At 31.2% G+C, this 20636-nt stretch overlaps 1 non-coding gene across 1 annotated transcript; it reads right to left on the bottom strand.

Annotated features, from left to right (window-relative positions):
- Positions 1–2372: 2372 nt before the first annotated feature.
- On the bottom strand, positions 2373–2444 carry TRNAA-UGC (transfer RNA alanine (anticodon UGC)). The gene has a single exon. It is a non-coding gene; the product is annotated as a tRNA-Ala (tRNA).
- Between the last annotated feature and the right edge of the window lie 18192 nt (positions 2445–20636).

Genomic DNA, 20636 nt, shown 5'->3' with positions numbered 1-20636 from the left:
TATATATTGCAGATACAACTGCCCGTGCAGTTTACTTTTATTACGTGCTTAAATACTGAGACCTTAGTTCATTTAAATAAATTGTTTCAATGGATGAGATTTCGCTAAAAAAATACCTGGAAAATGTAATTGATGGATTTGATCAGAAAAGAAAAACGTTTGGTGGCGTTTTAAATGTACAAATATAAAACTATGTTACTAAATCTCGAAGATTTTAGAGGAGTTTATTTGATAAAGCTCTAAAAATGACAATATGCAACCGCATTTTTAACTTTTACTTTTTGTGATGTTTACAATAATAGATAATAAAGAAACAGAATCAGAATAAAGAAGCAGATTTACCAAACAATATAAACAATTGATAAACTGTTTGCTTAAAAGTTAATGTTAAATAGCCAACTTAACACATGTATAATGTATGTATGAGTATGTCAAAATGAAGCAATTACAAAACAGATGTATGTACATTGTACAACGTACATACTTTGTATTTATTTTCGTCTATGATTATTGCTGAAATTTGAGTATCTGGATCAACAAATATTCTTGTTTGTTAACATAGTTTACTAAAAATGTATTTGTTAAATCGGCATACACTTCGTAACATTTATTTACGTTTTTTTTGTTTTCATTTGTTATATTTTTTATTACATAATACATCACTTTATTTATAAAAACAAAAAAATGCCACATAGCATGGCCTGTGCGAGGGTATACTAAATCTAGAATACGTTATAAAATATATGGTGTACATATATAGATGCATTTATAAATACATAAAAAAACATACATAATAAAAGTTGATAGTTACGTTCTATTTTTTTATTTTTAAATATGAGTAAGTGGAAAATATGAAATATAAAAAAAAATAGATGTTGAGCAAAAATTATCAAACTAAAGTTAGGTAATTTAATTCCTCAACTGTTCCATCGGTTGATTTTTGTAAAATGCAGCCAGTCTGCAAACATTTAGACATACTCAAAACATTGTTGAATTAACGAACTGGTAAAAGAAGAAGTATTAAAATAGGAAAATTGTTTTCAGGCGTTGCCTAGTAGGTGATAGTTGGTTAAAGGTTTCAGCTCTTTTATTTCACAAAAGTCAACAGATGTAAGAGTTGAGGAAACGTGGATGTTGAAAAATAGGCAGAATGGTGATTGTTGTACTGTGTGTAAAGTTGCCACTTCAACCAGCCAATGACAGGTCATCAGCCCTGTAAATGCCTAGACTTCCATATCCCCTTCTCAAAAATGTGTTTCTTTTCTGTTGCAACAAATTTAGAACTAAATAACTCCCTAAGGAGGAAATCCAGCCAGTCTGCAAAAATTTGGACATACTCAAAACATTGTTCAGTTCAGTTCAGTTCAGTGCCGGATAAATTGGCGTTTATTGTAAAGCATAGTATTATTATGATTTGTTGGCAAAACAGTAAAAAAGGTAAAAAATATACAAAGAAAAATAAAGTAAAATTAAAGTATAGTAAATACCTGTTCTGAGGTTGACAGCATTTAAATGTATTTTTTGATATAAAAAACAGCATTTTTTTTTTTAGAGATGTCTAAAGATAATTACTACAAAATTGAATGATGTATAAAAATATGATAGTCTTACAAATAAATATGTACCTACATCAAAACTGTCAAAGTATATGTAATTTATTATAGAAATAAAAGACAAGTAATACATTATTCCACGACTTTGGATAAAAGATATTTTTTAATTTGTTTTTACACTAGAATATTTCATAGTCCCTAGACTGGCACCTGAAGCGTAAGACTGGTCATCTAACATTCATGTAACAAAAATATCAAGTTACGCTGCGATTAGTGTATAAATGCAGTGCCTTATGTACTATTAGCTGCGGAAAAGGAATGATAATGATGATGATAATGAGTTATTTTTTTACCACTTCCGTATTTACACCACAAAAAATATCACGTTGAATAATATTTATAACTGTTTTATTATTAGCACTAACTACGCACAACACTCTTTCCTCTATCGTTCTTGCTTTAATTATATTTTTTTATCTATTGATATATTTTACATGCCCCTTAATTTATTTAAAAATAAATTAAGACTTATTATGTCTGGCTGCGATACGATCCCACTTACTATTTAATGATGCACCCTCCTGAACACTTACTCCCTAACTAATACACATAAACACACATCTACACTTACAAATACACATAAACACATCCTTTCGTTGTAACACAATTGAATAATACGTATGATTTTCATTTAGAAACTTTGCTGGTCTGTCTTTAAACTGTATTTTTTTTAATGTTACTATATCATTGTCGACTGTTTGTTTCTTTAAAATAAATAAATAATTTTAAAAATTAACTAAACAGAAAACACAAAAAAATTGGAGATGCCGGGGATTGAACCCGGGGCCTTTCACATGCAAAGCGAACGCTCTACCACTGAGCTACATCCCCGTGTGATAAGCCTGCGATTATAAAACATGTGTTTTGTATCGATGTACTACAATGTTTACCTCGAGCTCCTAATTTGTGTTATCAGCAAAAATGTGGTTTAAAATGTTCAGCGGTAATTAACTCGTTCATATTAATTTATTGGTCGGAATCGACAATTTTATTTGCAGTCACTGCAAACATTAAATTATTTATTGCATGTATGATGCGGAAGTCAAGTTTTTTTACGGAGATAAACGGCTGTCTGACTTTTCTTTAAAACGCAATCCCTTATTTTTTTCCGGATAATGGCACTAGAGCAGCAATTTTTTGCACACTATAGATATTTAACATTGGCGGGTTTCTATCGTTTCGCTTTTTTGTTGAATTGTCTCTTATGGAAACAAGGACCGTCTAAAAACCCAAAAAAACACCGAGTATTATCTGCCGTCTTCAGACGTACGCTAAACAAATATCGATGGCTTAGAACTAAAATGTTGTAAATACAATTTTTGCCGAAAATGAGTTGAGTACTGAAAAGTATTAAATTTAACCTATATTCGTATATGTAAAAAAATATCGCATCTCCTAAGCCTATGAATCCAAAGATGGTAAGGCCATTTAATATGGTGTCACAGTGTAAATAAATTCTTAAACCTTTTCTTCCTTTCTCTCGCCAACTTTGATCCTGTCCGTTTCGCACATTATTGAAAAAGTAATCAAACTTCAATACTTTACATACCTAGAAAATAATAACATTTTGTCAGAAAATCAATTCGGTTTTCGAGAAAAAAAAGGAACAACAGATGCAATAGCAAAAATGATCCACTTTACTACCCATTTGGATAGAGGTGATAAATGTATTGGTATCTTTTTCGATCTATCTAAAGCATTTGATACTATAAATCATGTTACACTTTTCCAAAAACTTAGAGGAATAGGCATCGACAATAAAGAACTAAAATTATTTCAAAGTGATATGCACGACAGAAAACAAGTTGTCAAAATAAATAATAAAATAAGTGAGCAAATTAATATTACCTACGGAGTACCTCAAGGTAGTATTCTAGGACTAATCTTATTCTTAATATACATAAATGATGTGTGCCATTTAAACATCGATGGTTCTGTTTTAAGTTTTGCTGATGACACCGTTCTATTATTCAAAGATAAGACATGGAAGGAAACATATGAATAGTCCGAAAAATATCTGAATATAGTAAAGGCATGGCTAGATACTAATTACTTAATTCTTAATAAATCTAAAACTAACTTCATTCCATTTCAAATCAGTTCTAGAAACTATTCACAAAATGCTTATCTTAACATCAAACTACATAATAATAATTGTCTTCAAAGTGCGCATTGTAATTGCCCAATACTGGATAGAACAGACAATGTCAAATTCTTAGGAGTTATTATTGATATAAATTTAAAGTGGAAACAGCAGATTGAAAATGTTACTAATTAACTTTAGAGATTAACGTATATATTCAAAACAATTCGAAATATAATTAATGTACAGGAACTTTTAAAGATTTATTTTGCATTGTGCCAATCAATTTTGGAATATAATGTAATCGGTTGGGGTGGTGCGAGTGACACAGTTTTAAATAGTGTATTTGTTGCACAAAAATCCATCATTAAAATAATACTCAGAGTCCCGATACAGACACCTACTGAAGAAATATTCCATAAATCACAACTTATGACATCAAAATAATTATACTCTAAAACAATACTCATTTATAGATTAAAAAACTACTCTTACTCAAATGAAAGACATAACCCCCACAATACATCACATACAAATAATATAATCACTAGATCCTCAACACATGGACAACTTAAACAAATACAAACTAGCCACTTTCGGACAATGGGATTTTGAGTATTATTAAATTAAAATCTATAACCTACTTTCACTATCTATGAAAGCAATTAGTAATGAGAAAATGTTTAAAAAGGCTAGTAAATGGATAGTGGAGCTAGGTAGAAGTAAAATTGATTGTCTCATTCGCCCATACCAATACTGAATCAACTGCTCCACAACTGTATAGCTTATGTCAGGTTTTTGTTATTTTCATTGTGTGTTTTGTAATATAAATAATATAGATGTACATAAATACCTTGTTTTTAAAACTGTCTAAATATTTGTAAATTATGTTTGTTTTTTAAGTTAGCCTTCTTTGTTTATTCTCAAATGTAATTACAAAAAACTAAATTGTTAAGTGTCCTCGGCACGGGAAACCCCAGTGAGGTCACATTATTTTTATTATTAATTATATGTTAGTAAGCAAAAAATATGAATAAATAAATAAATAAAATATAGTTCATACATAATATATTGCAGTGGAAAGAACAGAAGTGGATTTTTAAATATAAAGACAGACATGAAAAATGAAGAATAGGAAAAAAATATATTATATCAAGTCTTGTATCCTAAATTCGCTTATTACACTGTTATAGTTTTATCAGATCTATTAGACATTTTAAATTTATCTCCCGCTTAACTTTTAACTTTTACATACATTTACTACTTGTGGTTCTTATGAATTATTGTTTGTTGTGATTATTTAGTTATAAATATAAATGTACATGGAAGCAGGGAGAGAGAGGGGAGGAAGGTAAAGTTGGAATCATACCATGTCTTCTCCTTTTTACGTAGCAACTTTTTATTTTATTCTTATAATATTTCTTTTTTTTCCCTTTTCTTCTTTGTTTATAATAAATCAATGTGAAATCTGTAGTTGGTCTTAATTTTTAAAATTATTTTCTTGTACCTTGATTTTGCTAAAAAGATTGTATGATTTCCATGATAAATATATACCACCAATAAATGAAAGTAGAGAAGATTGCATAAAAATGAAAGCATTTTTGAACAACATATTGTTTCTAAGACTTTAAAATAGCTTCTGCAAAATTCAGCCATTTTACTATGCCAAAATTGTATAGTTATACTATTTTTCAGCCCAGTAAATTTTTAGTAAAACGTGTTTCAAAGAGAGGCAGCCAGTTCAATATAAATTTGACAGAAGGCTCCCAATGTCAGACGTGCTTATATTACCTAAAAAGGCATGTTCGGGACGCCGCATTTTCCGGAATTTCTCTTCAGAGAATCCGGAATATTATAAAGATTTTGTAAGGATACATTCTGGAAATTTATTAATAATGCTCGGAGTGTCACGTAGTAGAGAAAGAATGTGTAAGAGAATGATAAATTGAAGAGATTATATACAAATCACGTGGTTGAACGAGAACTAGACTCAGGTGAACTAAATTCTTTCGACTTTTATTTGTTTAAGAGTGAAAATTCTATAATATTTCTTGATGTCATGTGTTACCACAAGTAAAATACGAAATATTCTGAAGTTCATGGAGGGATAATATTTTATTCATTTATTTTATTTATTTTATTGAATTTATTCATTTTATTAATTTTATTAACTTTATTCATTTTATTCATTTTATTTATTTTATTTATTTTGTTTATTTTGTTTATTTTGTTTATTTTATTTATTTCATTTATTTATTTTATTTATTAATTGTTTTTATTTTATTTCTTTCATTTGTTGGTTTAAGAGGCCACTTTACACGCTGCTTTCTGCTCACCATTCTGTTCATGTTTAAACATCCGCATTTCTACAACTCTTCGATTTGTTGACTTATGTGAAGTAAAAGAGCTAAAACCTTCATCATGTAGGCGAGATTCACCCGGCTAAATCATTAAACATGATGTGTGACTTACTTTACAAAATAATATTAATAAACAAAAAATTAAATTATACTCTTGTGTGGCCATGATGTCACATGAGTCTACATAGAATACGAGACTAGATATGAGCCCATTACAGGTGAAGTGAACAATTATGTACGAAGCTTATGTTAAAAGCAAATTGAGTTACATGATCGCCTTCTGGGGAATCGGAAATAAGAGAGCAGTGGCGAGCCATGATTTATTTTATAGGTAATCTACAAAAAATGTTCATTAATTTGTACTTGCACATTAGTACATAATATGAAAGAAAATTCAAATTAATTTGATATATTTAATTGGCTAATTAATAATGTATATTTTATAGTTTAATTTATTGATTGACAATTATAAGAGATTCGATAAATCCTATATAAAGAATAATAATAATTATACGATATTTATAAAAATAAAAAAAAACACGATCTTCTATATTGGCATGGCTTCGTGATGTGGTGCTTAATGGTTATTACCAAGTATTTTTAACAAATATTTCGTCTATCTCTTCAAGCCATTTTAGGAGTTGGGTTTAGTGAAGTTCATCTCTTATAAGGAGAAGCAACATGTCTGTTCCTAAATGATGACAGTTACTTTGAAAATAATTAGATCAAAAATGCGGTGTGATTATAATATTATACTTGATCTCTTAAATTATAAATGTAATGTCTATTTTGTTCAATTTTCTCCCATACAAGGCAAGGTGATGCGAGTAAAACGTCCTGAGCGAAATCGTTTTTGTAAGAATACGTAATATTATAGCAATTATGGTTAGCAGGTTAACCAAAATAACTATTTTATTAGTCGTAATAAAAATAAGTTTATTTATTAACATTACATGATAAATAATTACGAATATTTAAAACATTAACTTTGTGGTTAGACTCAAAATATAAAATTAACTGCACATATAAATAGTGTAGCGAGAGATTTTTTTGAAAAATATAACACGAGTATCGAAATTTCTTGACGTTCTTTCAATGTAGACTGAAGAACAAGAATTGCAATTTAATTGGTAGACACCCGAATTATTAAATACATTATTTTTATCTTTATTATTTAGTCGATTGTCGATTTTATATTTTTGCAAATCTAATATGGTGAAGGTGTGTAGTGGTATTCGCAAGTTGGTGTAGTGTTGTTGTCCTGACGAAGAGACGAGTTACGTCTCGAAACCGGTAGACAGATAAGTCGGTGAGTGGTTTTATACAATTTTTATTAACATAATATTAAAATGTTGGACCACAAAGTTAATGCTTTGAATATTAATAATACGATCATTCTTAGTTTTTTTCCAGGTAACAAATATGATATTTTAGTTTTACTTGTCGAAAATGGTTCTCAGTATATGTTAATTGTTTGTCAACTGAAATATTAGACCCGGCTCTGTACGAGTAAAATTTTATGTTCAAAAATTAAAAATATATACATTTTCTACAGTCGGTACACGACACGTGTAGACATGTGTTTGTTTTCTATGTAGGTAACTTGATTCTTATAGGCACTGTGTAACTGGGTAGCGGTAACCCGAGTCGATAAGAAAAAGGAATGCATTCAGGGTATCAGATTGTAAAAGACTACTCCTGATGTGGGCAATTTATGCGGTCCCAATAACAGACATAGAGTAATATTTTAAGTTGTTTCGTAATTAAACAGAGAAAAATCCTATAGTTTATACTATATAACCGTAATGATATCAAACTATTGCATCATACACTTATTTGACAAAGTAGATCATAAAATTCACAAATTTAAATTACATGCCTTGGGATTAAGACATCCATTACTCTCATTTATGAATTCTTATCTTACTGGTAGGAAACAAAAGATGTGACATCGGGTGTACCTCAGGGTGCCCATTTGGCACCCCTGCTTTTCAATTATTTTATTAATGATTTTGCTAAATCATTCTCTAGCTCTCGCTTTCGGCTTTTTGGCTCTTTGCGGAAGACAACTAAATTCTTCAAATAAATCCAGCTTTCAAATATTGTTTTCTTTTTCTATTAGACATAATTTTTTTCAACCAATGCAATGGTGTAAAATCAAAATATTAGAACTAAATATTAAAAAATGCAAAATAATTTCATTTCATAAAATAAAACAACCGATTTCTATTAAGTACCTAATAAAAAACTCTGAAATTGATGTAGTTAAGTCCATCAAAGATTACGGAGTTGTTCTGGACTATAAACTGACAAAGAACGAGCATATAGATAATATAGTAAATAAATTACTGAAGTTACTTGGCTTCGTTAACAGAATATTCTCCGATTTTACTAAGGTCCGCACTATCAAAACTCTTTATTGCTCAACTGTTCGCTCTCTTCTAAAATATGCCTCCATGGTCTGGTCTCCATTCTATGTGAATCGCATAAATCTCATTAAATGAGTCAAACATCGAATTGTATAATTTCCGGTAATAAATAAATAATTTTTACCCCTTTTTGGCATCTAATGGTGCTAAGCAGTGATTTGAGCAGCATGAGCAGTGATTCAATCTCAAAAAGTATGACCAAGTATCATCATTTTGTTCCGAACTTAAGAGGCTTCGTTTTCATCAGCACATAAACTCTTAATCTCTCTCACTTCTTTATAATACTATTCACATCCTTGCGTGCCAAAATATCTTGCTGAGAATTTCATTTACCTTTCTTATCATGGTCTTACGCTTCGCTCTTCTCAGGAGAGAACACTTTCCATTCCTTAACATATCACATATTTTTTCAGCTATTCCTTTTCCATTCAAGCTGCTAGACTTTGGAATAAGCTGCCTCTTCATATAAAAAAGTCACCTAATCTAGCCACCTTTAAGAAACGCTTGAAACATTATTATTTATCCTCAGAATCCTAAAATCCCTGAAGTTTTCCGTTTTTTTTTTAATATGTATTTTTGTCATCCAAACTCACAATCTGATTTCACATTTCTCATCATTTAATAATAAATAACATATTGTAATTTAAACAAAAGTAAGCAAGCCATATACGAGTATCCCAATAAAAAAACAGCTGATATTTAAAAAAAAATTGAAATTTAAATAAAAAATATATTAATAATCTACAAAAAATGTTCATTCATTTGTACCTACATATGAGAACATAATATTTAAGCAATACAAATATAAATGGCTAATTAGTCTGTGGTTCTGTGGAAATCAACTCTCATAACAATTATTATTAACGTCGTGATATACGTAGGTTTATTATACAGTATTTTAATGCAACACTCGTACAGAAGTTTATTTACAAATATCACAATGACATTCAGCAGATATTTCCATTATGATTGAAATGTCAACACTAAGCACAGCCCGATTCATTTAAAATCGGTAAGGCAAAAACGGCCAATTCGAACGCCACATGTCCTATATGAAACGTAATATGTGAACGGTATCATATCAATGAAAAATAGTCCTTCAGAAAAAATGTTCGAAATACTAATTTCCAAATAGAGGAATCTGCAAGCTTGTTTTAGTACTAAAAAACCTGACTTGGTTAAATATGTAAATTATAGTGAACTTTTTTGTATGGAGAATAAGCTGAGGTAATCGGCTAGTTTCATAGTTCACTGAGAACGGGCTGGGCGCTGGCGCTGGGGCGCAGCTAATAGACTTTTTTTGTAGAAAGATATTAACGGTGGTGGTGATTTATCTGCATCAACTAAATTAAATGGAAATAAGCTGATCACTGTTACTATCAATAAAAATTATTGAATTTTAAACCTATATTATTTTGTTATTCATTTTATTAGGTAAACAAACAGTATGTCCACAAATATTGACGATTTCTTTGTATATTAGTGTAGAACACTCATGCAAACACCAAATAAAAATTTAACTCTTAATACAATAATTTAAATTATATGTTAAATATAGTAAATATAACAAATGTAAAAGATTAAAAATGAAAAATATGTATATAATTATAAAAATTAATTAAATATCGGCTACTCTCAATATTTCTACGATTTTTTACCTAAATTTGAAAACATTTTAGCTTAACTTATTTTAACAATGTTTTGAGTTTGTCCAAATTTTTGTACACGAAGATTGGGTTGAACCTCCTAGGGAGCTGGTAATATTGACATATTACAACATACATGAAAAACATTTAATATAAGGTGTAGGCATCCACAGGGATTATTAAATGAATCTCACCCGCAACAATAAAGGTTCAGCTCTTTAACTTCAAAAATGTCAACAGGTGGAAAAGTCGAAAGAAATACAGATTTTCTAATTTTGGAACTTTTTGTTTACTATTTTTACTGTTCATGTGTATTTCATTGCTTTGTAATTATCCTTTATTTTTTATACTCTGTTTTACCTCTTATGTATATTGTAAAAAAACATACAAAAAATAAAAATATATAAACTTTTTAAAAATATAGGCAGAATGGTGAATGTTACACAGCGTGTAAAGTGGCCACTTTAACCAGCCAATGACAGGTCCTAAGCCCTATGCATGCCGAAACTTCTATATTATCTTCTGTAAAATGTTCTTCATGTATGTTGTAATATGTTAGTATTAAGTTTTTTTTCATATTTTTTTTTTTTTGCACCACAACAGGCCAGGAGGCCCAATTACAGTGGTGAATTACATTACAGAACAACCAGGCTTGAGGAAAATCACATTTTATATTTTTTGTGTTCTCACCGGGAATCGAGCCAGGAACCTTCCGTGCGTGAGTCAATCGTCTTGACCACTACACCACGGAGGCCGCCTTTTTGATGCAACTAGCCCATATCATTATTACACTTTTATGTAAAGTAGATTGTGAAAAAATCATACCAAATGTTAGGTTTCCTCTTCCGTATAGGGAGAGAAATCATGCGCGCACTCTTAGAACTCTTTACTTCACATTTGTTGGAAGTCAATTAGAATTCGCATCTCCCCCTTGGAGCCCTCAATACAAAAAATACATTAACCGAATTGAATCTATACAATCAAAATTTTTATCGTACTGCAATTTTAGACGGTTGACTCAGAATACAGGTCCAGATGAGTCTATAAACTTACCTAAACTCCAAACTCTCCAAACTCGAAGGAACATGGCTGATGCCATTTTTATGTATAAAACTTTGAATAACATGATAGATTGCCCTAAGATTCTGTCACTTATTAATTTTAGAGTCCCAGTAACGCAGACCAGAAACCAATCTCTTTTCAAAATTTCTAAATGTAAAACTAAATCTTTTCAAAATTCATTTGTAAATAGAACCTGCCATATGTGTAATCAAAAATTAAATTGTATTGATATTAATAACATATCTTTAACTTCCTTTAAAAGTGAAATTTCCAAAAAATAATTCAAGTGATGATGTTGCGCCTTGAATCCGCAGCCTATATTATGCAGGTGATGTGCAGTTCTGTATGTAGGCACATAATAAATGAACACTGTATGGTCAACTATAGTTGTATTATTTATTGTAATGTGCAACTGTGTGACCAATATTCATTTACATTTCTAGTAATATTATAAGTTTTGTATGATTAGTTATTTTATGTTATGTAGAATTTTTATGTGACAACATTTACAATAACAATATTATGTGGAAGCCTCTAATTGGACTTTATGATATGTATTTATGGTATAATTGATTCTTATATATGTATAAATGTCTGTTGGCTTTCCAATGAAATAAAATAAAAAAAAATAAAAAAAAAAAAATAGAGCTTATTTGCGTAAAACCAGGCATTAAATATTTTTGCAGATGTTTTTTTCGTATCACAATTGCAAATTTTTACGGTGATCAGGCTTTAAGTCCTTTATCAATTAATTAATTATTGATAAGACCTGATCGTGACACTTGACTTGGCGCCTTTACTTGTTTACCGTTGAAAATATTACAAAACGCCCCAAACAAAGATAAACCTTACAATTGTCTGTTATCAACACGTGTTATCTGCACTTACAAATTACTACTAGAACCTGTGGAGATGTTCTTTCTTCGTACTATCGGTCATGCACTCTAAGAACTTACTCCTAATCGCGGTGAGATCAAGATAACCAAATATTTATCGTAATATTGTTATAAAACGCGGAAGCGTAAAATGTCCCCGTTAAATATTGAAATTACTTTATTTTATTTATCAGTCTTATCACCCATGTTTTAAATTTGGGGAGGTATTTAAAGTAAAACACTATTGTTGAATACAATTCTACTTCTCTTCGTGGATACCACACGATCCAACTAGGGAGCGAACATGGAATGATAATATATTCTCAACTCACTCTTTGATGCGCCTGAACTGCTGAGCTCAATAAAATTAAATATCCCATCTAGAAACATCAGACAAAACATACTCTTTCATACCGATAACCATAGAATTTACTTTGGTTTTCATTCCCCTATGCCCAGAATTCTTAGGTCTGCAAACAAACATACCAGTCTTGATTTCTTTGACAAGCTGTCTTCTTTCAAACGATCACTGAATCTAATTCAATTCAAACCTCTCTCCCGCTTCCACTCCCACCAAGTCTACTATATACCATTGCGTCTTTCTACTTTCCTTTATAATAATTTTCTATGCATAAATATGTCCTCAAAAAAGCCAATTGGGCGTATTTATAAATAAATGTATATTCAAAATAATGATCAGCGACATCATGCAGCCATTGTCGTCGTGAGTGAGTAATGATGGGTACATACAATTGATTTTTTCATTTTTATTTTAATTTTAAATTTATAAAAGTAAAAACGTACAAACATTAAATTTTTTGTTTGACAAATTCTATTCTTGTATTAATATAACTTTATTTATGACGCATTACGTTTACTTATTGTTAAGTATAAGTTTGAAATCATTTTTAGTCTAGTACAGTGGTTGGCATACTGCAGCTCGCGAGCCACTTCAGTGCGGTTCACACAACCCAAGTTTCACTACTTGCTTATTTTGTCAACGGGTCCTAATTTATTTATTTATTTATTTTATATATACGGCCTTAGCCAATTACAACAGTTACATGAAGAAACATAAATGCAAGAAACTGAACAAAAAGAACATAAAACTATTTAGCAAAGACAAACAAGGGCAAAACAATAATAGTATACAATATATTAAAAAAAACGAAAGATCAAAAACTTTGAGCTAAACCATGCCAATCCAACTTCATCCCACACTGTTTAGTCACGAAGAGATCTACGAAAAGCCGGAAGATCTACCCCAAAAAATTCTAAGTCGTGTGATGAATTGACTAATCTACACATTCTAGACATTGGGGCATAAAAACCAAAGTTGCTCTTAGAAGATTTTATAAATAGCAGATTTTGACTTCTGGTGACACGGTTGGGAACATGAAAAGAAATTGATTGCAACAGAGGTAGGACATCACTTAAAGCATTAAGTATTTTGAAAATGCATATAAGGTCCATCTCAGTTCTACGTCTCTCCAATTAAGACAGATTAAGAGATTGCTCCATTTCAAAATAAGAATAATTACCCCTTTGTAATCCGAGCAACCATGCCCCTTTTCTTAAAAAACGGTGTTGGACCGACTCGATATGGTCAATATGAGTCCTGTAGAATGGAGACCAAATAGGAGAAGCGTATTCTAAATGGGGTCGAACTAGTGAGCAATAAAGAGTTTTGAGAGGAGAACTTTTAGGATTATTGCCACTGAAAGGTCAAACTTGTGGCAAAATATATTGCAAACGCTGTCATTACGATGGGCTGAATAACTACAGGACCGATTTACGTGCGGTTTTCCAATAAATGTGCATCTTTGCCACGAGAAGGTTTATAAAATCACCAATTTATTTAGTACAAAAAAGTTAGGAGCGAAAATGTTTTTCTATCTATTACCAGGGTTGCGTCAAGAATGCATTTAAAAAAATGATGAAGATGTTATTTTTTAGTGCATCAAAAAATGTTTGTTTTTTAATGTTTAAATAGATCCCAATCAGATTATTTCCTTGAATTCCTTATTATTTCTACCCGATTATTTCTTTTTACTGGATTTTTTGTAATATTAAAATAGTATCAATTGACATTCGATACATTTTTGAGAATCGCATTCATGAATAAAGTTCTCCCCTGTTGGTGAGAATATCCGAGTTTGACACTTGCGAAAAGAATTCTTTATTTGAAAATAAATTATTTTGTGTTTTTGAATTAAATTATAAACAAGTACCTTGGTACCTACTTATCAATTTTTAAAAAATCCAACGTAATAGCAGGCAAGCCAACATTCGGGCAGGACAACGTATGCCGGATCCGCTAGTTTAATATATACATATAAATACGAGTATGTACTCAAATCTAGCAATAGCAAAATTGTTGCAAAGAATTGTTGATATAACGTTGTTGTTGCATAAATTTACCACAACAACAACGTCATATGAACAATGTTTTGAGTTTGTCCAAATTTTTGTAGACAAGGACTGAATTCAACTCCCTAGAGAGCTGTTAATACTAACATATTTTTTAATTTTTTTTAAAAACCTTTATAAGCATAAAAAACAAAACATACAGTAAAAAAATAGAACACTTAAGGTTGAACTTGCCAAAAAGAGTGTGGCTCTTGTGTTTGGCAAGTTTACAAAATTAAAAAAATAACAAAAAAAACCAAACAAAATAATACAATAAATAAAATATTCAGCAATTGTAAAAATTGAGAAAACTGAACACTAGTAAGAAATAAATAAAAAAAATAAAAACACAAAATGTATAAATTGATATACACAGGCACATATTATATATACATCTTCATTTTCAAAATACGGATAATGTTAATTATGTCAGGAAGCTTTTCTCTAATTTATTCTTAAATTTTCCGTAATTTATTTCTTGACGTCGATTTTGTGGTAAATTATTGAAAAGCTTCCATCCTATGTAAGTATAATGATATTTGGCCGTGGTAGTTTTAATTCTCTGTAGAGCGAGGCATCCTGTTCTTAACCTTCCCGTAATACGGTCCGATGGGAGGCTCTCCTTATGCACCTGGAGCATGTAACACTTTCCGTAGATATCTTCCACTCTTAAAACACACATGAAGAACATTTACAACATTACAATAGACATGAAGAACATTTTACAAAAGGGAATATAGAAATCTAGGCATCCACAGGGCTTATGACATGTCATTAGCTGGTTTAAGTGGCCACTTTACAATGTGTAACAATCACAATTCTGCCTACATTAAAACATCAATATTTTTTATACTCTTCCATCCGTTGACGTTTGTGAAGTTAAAGAGCAGAAACCCTTATTGTTGCGGGTGAGATTGATTTGATTGAATTATTTCACCTACATACAGGGCAACGCCTGAAATTTAAAAAAAAAATTATACTTCTTTGGACCAGGTTGATTAAGAATGTTTTGAGTTCAAAACAAAAACAGCGTCGTTGTCATATTTATAAATATTGCGAAAAATATATGCAACATGATGGCATATAAACAATACATACGTTTATTATTAATTTCATAGAAAGCTGTGCCATTTATTCTGCTCTCTTAGAGACATTCTGAATATTGACACTGTCAGAAGTGTGTACTTTGCCCTGTTTCAATCTACGGCAACCTATAGAATAGCTGGCTGGGAAGGGTTGTGCGGCATCCATTTTCACGCCGCTCATAATTTCACAGAAATTATTATTGAGAATAATGTTCCGGCGCCCTTCAACATACCCGTCAGAACAGCTGTTCCAATACATGAAGGTGCTGTATATGAGACAACTGTACCTAAAAGAAACACTTACTTCTGGTCAAACAATAAGGAGAGGTCTCAGCAAAATGTCCGTACGAGGTTTTCCCAGAGCATGAATTATGTCATACCTTTAACGACTTTTGCTCAGAGACATCTCTCATTTATCGCACCGAGAGTGTTCAATATTTTGGAAGAACGTATTAAGCTCTCACGGACAAAAAATATTTTCAAGAAAGGAGTTAAGGACTGGATTTACCTTAGTGGGAGGGATTTGAGTAGGAAACTCCTTGATGATTTTCCGATTGCTTGAGTTTACTGTTTACCATATATATGTTTTTAAAAAATATTTTTTGTAGCTATTTTATGTTTCTAATATCATATTTATGGTGATATACTCTTGTGTCTGTGTCATATAATTGCTCGTCCCATCTCAACACAGGATTTTTAGTCCCATAGAGTTAGGACTTATTGTCTCAAATAATGTATGTAAATAAATAAATAAAATTCAAATTACAAACATTTTAAATGAGCATGTAATTTGCTTTTTTGTTTGAGATAGTACAAAAAATATGCATATCATTGTTCTAGTAAACGTCAAACGTATTTAACTTATGAATATTGAGGAAGACTCTTAACATCATTTATAGATTAATTAATGTATGCGATTTTTATACAGATATTTCATCCGTTACAAACTCGTACACACATGAAATAAACTGAATATTTATTGCCAGATGTTTTATCTGCTAATTTATGCATCGCGAATATTTGGCATGTGTTGCCAGGGTGCTGTCTGATATTTGTGAGATCTTAAGAGGATGCGCGGTCTGACTTTCAGCATACAAACGCATTCTCGTATTTTCTACCTGAATTATGGCTCTAGAGCAATAATTTATTTACACACTGTAGATACTAAATACCAACCTATATTAGCGTTTATATAAGTATTGTATTTTTAATAAGTTATTACACGCGGGTAAAAGTTTTGCCAGTTGATGCCGCCCGTCAATTAATAAATGCGTTTGTAGTGTCTAGAGTCGATTATTGTAACGGTATCTACGCAGGTCTACCAATGAATAAAATAACTCGCCTACAGTCTGTATTAAATGCCGCAGCGAACCTTACTTTTGGAATCTCTAAATTCAGTCATATCACTCCACTACTTCGGGAATTACTAGCTACGTTTTCCACAGAGGGTGGAATACAAACTCTGTTGGCTTATGTATAAGTCACTGCACAATTCTGCTCCAGAATATCTAAGGGAACTCTGCATTCCAGATGAACTAGCTGACAGACGTCTTACGCTTAGATAAGCTACATCTACATCGAAAGGAAAATTTATTATACCTCTATGCAAACAGCACACTGAATTCGGCTTACGCGCATATGCGGTCGTAGGTCCTATGGCACGGAATGCTTTCCCAGCAGAGGTCCAAAACTGTAAAAGTGAAGTGATGTTTTGAAAGAAACTTAAAACCCACTTGTTCTCTAAATCATTTGAATGTTTATGTAATGTTTAATTAAATTTAAAAAATTAAAAATTTGATATCTTTACATAATCACTTTGTGAAGCGCCCTTGAGGTATTATATTACGAAAATGGCGCTTTATAATTTAACCATAATAATAATACTAGCTTTTACCCGCGGCTTCGCTCACGTGGTATTAGGGAGAAATAAAATTAGTTAGGTGATTAATTAGTTTTGTCGTTTTTTCGGGATGGAAAGTAGCTTGTATCGATTGCCGGTCCTCCAACTATCACTATGAGATCTATGTTGCGATAGACTAACGATCCGTTTGTCTATGGCGACCTAACGTCGTTATTCTGTTCAAAAAACCAAAATCCTACTACAAAACGAAAACAAAAAGTAAACCAAACTTACCATAGACAAAACAAATGAATAACAGATATATAAAAATTTTTTCGAGTTTGTCCAAATTTCTGTAGACTTAGACTGGATTCAACCCCCTAGGGAGCTGTTTATATTAACATATTACAACAGACATGAAGAACACTTTACAAAAGGGAATAAATAAATCTAGGCATCTACATGCCTTATTATCTGCCATTGACTGGTTTAAGTGGCCACTTAACACACTGTGTAACATCGAACATTTAGCCTATAATTGAACATCTATATTTCTTCGACTTAAATCTGATATATAAAAGGCGATGTTCGTATTATATGTGTCTCGATAGACTGTATAACTACTGGACCGATTTACGTGCGGTTTTTAGCGACATGTAGATATTTGACATGAGCATATTTATAGCTCTTAAAATCTTCAATTTAATAAGTAGAAAAAAGTAAGGAGCGTTAATGATTTTTTCATCGTTTACAAAAATACTGTAATACACCACTCCAATTAGGTTTCCTGGCCTGTTGTGGTTTAAAAAAAATCATCATTAAGCTGTCTTTTTTTAAATCGGTCCCATGGCTGGGTGTCACCGATTCACGTATCAGAGGTCCGAGGTTCGAACTCCGCTCTACGACAACTTGATTCCCATTTTCTAAAATAGAAATATCCGGGTTAATCAGAAAATCAAGAATGTTTATTTTTATTTATTTATTAAAATCTATCTATGAATTATTATACACCTTCGCAGTGGTAAAATCATGTCTCAAAACCGGAAGGTGATATTATTTTAGTCGGGTAAATTGAAACGTATTTTCGAATCCAGACAGAATAATCAAAACTACGCTAACAAAGGTTTAAGCTCTTTTCATCATCACCATTCTCTTTCTGCACCCAATGGTGCATAGGGCACTGCATTGGTACACCAATCACAGTAGCGTATCTTGATAAAAAAAATTGGCACATGAAGGTAAGATGAGCTCTTTTACTTCACAAAAGTCACCAGATGGAAGAAAGAGGAAGTGTGCATTTTAAAATATTGCAGAATAGTTCAAGTTACACAGCGTGCAAATTGGTCACTTGAGCAAGCCAATGACAGGTCAAAATTATTCATTCTCAAAATTGCCTTCCTGCTTATAAACTTAATTTTAAATTTGTTTATGTGAAGTTTGAATATTCTATTTCTTTTAATTAGATGTAAAGTTCACTGTGGGTATTAGATATTTGAATGAGTTCTTTGATTTAATATAAAAACGTTGTATTTATGCTAATTAATTGTTGCCATACGCATATTTTATAATATGCAGATGATAAATGTCCAATTTTTTGTACAGGCAATTATGTTTAAAGTAATCTATGTGTGCACAAGATTGATTTACGTAGTAACATAGCTGCTATATTATACCTAGACATATATCAAAAGATTCATGATATGAAAAAATGAATAACAATATTGTAGGCGTTTAATAGTTGGTTTAAACAGGTAAATCAAATATTTGTGAATGATTATGCCAAAAAATAAAAAATCATGAATTTTTTATTTTCAATAAATAAAAAAACAAATTTTCACATTAACCCATTTGGTTCCAAGGTTCCTGTTTTGGACATATCACTAATTACCCAGTAAATATCCGACAGTAATACAATACCTTAAAATTAGGTTAAGAACGGTTAAACGATTTATGATGCGAATATTGATAGATGTATAAAACTAGGAAAACCGATAAAGACATATTTAAATGAAAAGGAAGCGAAGTCGGTGTGCGAATACATAGTGATGTAACGTTCTATCGTCTCTGCCCTCCGACATGGGGAAAGTGCGTGACAGTTGATTTGTTTTGAATATTAATTAACACCCTTGTTTTGTGACGGTGCCCAAAAATATATAATATATTTTTTAAATGCTGACCACTCCGCTCAGAGAAGCCGAAAATTCAAAAGAAAGCTGGAAAACTGTCTCTTTCTGTTCCAGAAAATTTACAATGACCTTTGAAGACCTGTAACGGCCCTCGTGATGTAGTGGTCAAGACGCCTGACTCCACACACAGAAGGTTCCGGGTTCAATTCCCGGTGAGAAAAAAAAAGATTTTTTCTCAAGCCTTGGAGTTTCGTAATGTAGTTCACCACTGTAATTGGGCCTCCTGGCTTGTTGTGGTGCAAAAGAAAAAAAAAATGGAATAAGCATATCAAAATTACAAACTTTAAAGATTCTGAGAGAGAAGATAATATTATCATTTAATCCAGCGGCTCTTAACCTTTTGACTGGCGACCAAAAATACAAATAAATTTGAAGCCCGTGATCCTGAATGTTTCATCTTATTTTCCAGTGAAAATAAAATCTTTAAAGTAATTATAGATTATAAAAAGTCAATGATAAATTAGAATTGATTTTTTTTTTCCTTTACGACTTTATTGAAAGCAAACAAACCAGGATTACAATATTATGCTTTGTGTTTATGCTAGTACCTAATGAGATAAAATTAGTGGTGTAACATCGATCTACCTATTGATCAAAATTAAAAATATTCGATATTAAAAATTATTTAAAATCCTATATTTTATCACTTTTTTGGGATTTCCCGCGACCAATCTCAAAACGCCTCGCGACCAAATTCGGGTCGCTACCCGAGGTTAAGAAACGCTGATTTAATCCAAAGAACGTTTTCGTCTAATCCTTAAATCAAGATTTAACAAATCAAAAAAGTTGTTATCACTGCCTGACACATAAATATAATATTTTTAATACCAAATAACTATTAAAAAAATCGCAAACCCCCCTTTTGTACTGAATTAAGGTCTTATATAACACGGTTTCACCCATGCACCGTACTGTAGGAAAGTTACCTATACATTATTTCTCATGTCTCAGACTTGTCGACAAACAGCGGTACATTTGGTCTGACAAATAATCGCACAAAGGAACATATTTGAAAAAAAAGACTTGCTTACGATACATTTCTTTATCT

Source organism: Micrasema longulum, unplaced genomic scaffold (genome assembly GCF_059751315.1).
Source record: "Micrasema longulum isolate JH-2025_06_02 unplaced genomic scaffold, ASM5975131v1 h1tg000104l, whole genome shotgun sequence".
Taxonomy (NCBI): domain Eukaryota; kingdom Metazoa; phylum Arthropoda; class Insecta; order Trichoptera; family Brachycentridae; genus Micrasema; species Micrasema longulum.
This window is presented reverse-complemented; position numbering and strand designations above follow the sequence as displayed.